The following is a 2002-nucleotide window of genomic DNA, read 5'->3' on the forward strand; positions in this document are numbered from 1 at the left end:
ATTTCCTGGTACTTACTCTGAGCTACAAAACTAGATTAGATAATCACATTGTAGAATACAAATGTTGAGGTAGATTAGGAGAATAAAGGAAAACGTTCTGTGCTTCTGAAAGTTATAAGAGCACAAAACTGTGCACCTTAAGTGGCAAATGAGATCAGATTTATATCCAATGGAACATTTCTGCAACATGAAGGGGGAAATAATTTTTGGTTTCACACAGGGACTCCATGAATTGTGGTTTGCATGTCTCCTTGTGCAGATGGCATGCTAATCTTCTCTGTATTGTTCCAATTTTAATATATGTGATGCTGAAGTAAGTATGAATTGTGGTTTGATACTGCAGCCTGACTAGAGTGCCCAGGGGTTTGTTCCCAAGTTATGTTTCAAGGAACACTAGAACCTCTCTTTTGATGCATAGATAAGTTCTTTGCTCAAATGTATATGGCAAATGCAGCTCATTTTGCTAAGATCTTTGAAGAAGATATACATGTAGCTGCATTTTGCTCTATATTTTTTTGAATTTAACTTCACATGAAATCTTTTTAGCTGAGTATTTTTTTGTTTTTGTTTTTTTTTTTTTTTGAGGCGTATCTTGAATCTTCAGCGGGACTTTCAGAAGATGCTTTAGATCTTGGTCCTGGAAGAGGTAGAGTGGGTACTGTCAGGTCAAAGAAACTCATTAAGTAATGGTTAAGGTAGAGTATGTCACTAGAGTCAAACTACATTTATGTTAATTACTTATGGTTAACAGAAAATAATTGTTTTAGAGCACCTGGGTGGCTCAGTCGGTTGAGAGTCTGCCTTCAGCTCCTGGGTTCCTGGAATTGAATTCCATATGCGGGCTCCCTCCTCAGTGGGGAGCCTGCTTCTCCCTCTCCCTCTGCTGCTCCCCCCTCCTTGTTCTCTCTCTCTCTCTATCAAATAAATAAATAAAATCTTTGAAAAAAATTTAAATTTCAAAAACATAAAGTTGATCTGAATTCTTGCTAGATTCATCTTTGGCCATAGATTATGCCTTGATTTTGAAAGTAGAACAGCTTTTTTAAGTGGTAGAGTTAAAATTCTCAGTGCCCTTTCTAATAATGTCCTGATTAAGTCATCATTCATTTTTATTTCTGTCTTGCATATTATTTTCCTTTGAGGCTGACAGTTGGTGTTTAGATCACTTAAAAACAAATCTCTTCCATGCTTTTCCCCCTTGTCAAGTCTTATTCTTCTTTAGAAAGATGCTCAGCATTATCTGAAAAGAGAAAATGCTCTCTGTGTCTCATCTTCCTGAGGCAATTACTAGTTAACTATCTTTGCTTTTAGCGGAGGTAGGAATACACATCGAGGTAGAAAAACTGTATGTACTTGGCTTCTTCTCTAACATTATCACTTCCTTGCATATGCATAGCTATTCTTCAGAGGAAATCAAAGCATTTCTGCAACTATTTTACACTCGTGTTTTTAAAAATGTATATAGATTATGTTTATAAATACTATATACATACATTCACATGTAGACTGATCACTTAGCATTTATTCCAGTTTAAATTCCTGGGAGCTCAGACAAGGCAGGTTTTATGCGTAACAGCTATGAGGTGGAATAGATCTCTTGATATGAGGGTTGAAAATTGGTGTGTACCTGGTTGTGCTGTTAATAGAGCTATACTGCTGAATCTATAAGATCTTTTCCACCTCTGAGATTTTTCTCCTTCCAGGGAGAAAAGAATAATTTGTCAAGTGAAGGCAATTGCCTATACATGTAAAAAAAAAAAAAATGAGGAATGGCAGAATTAGCCCTTTAACTCTGGTATTTTATTCCCTGTCTACAGTCTACAATTGTTCCATCAAAACATTCCTTTTTATTTAGCTTCTTTCCTTGTGGGTTGGGCTTTGGAGATTGGATAGATTAGAAAATGTTATTGTTCTGAGATTTTTGAATTCAGATGGAATGGGTAATCAGCTAGTGACCAGAGGCTTCTGGAGCACCAGGAAAACTGGCACTGCCAATGTCCCT

The 2002-nt window shown here is 36.5% G+C and overlaps 1 non-coding gene across 1 annotated transcript; it reads right to left on the minus strand.

Annotated features, from left to right (window-relative positions):
* Window positions 1-214: 214 nt before the first annotated feature.
* LOC116582073 lies at window positions 215-317 on the minus strand. Its single transcript, XR_004282369.1, has one exon. It is a non-coding gene; the product is annotated as a U6 spliceosomal RNA (small nuclear RNA).
* Window positions 318-2002: the final 1685 nt, after the last annotated feature.

Source organism: Mustela erminea, chromosome 21, assembly GCF_009829155.1.
Source record: "Mustela erminea isolate mMusErm1 chromosome 21, mMusErm1.Pri, whole genome shotgun sequence".
In the NCBI taxonomy this organism is placed as follows: Eukaryota; Metazoa; Chordata; class Mammalia; order Carnivora; family Mustelidae; genus Mustela; species Mustela erminea.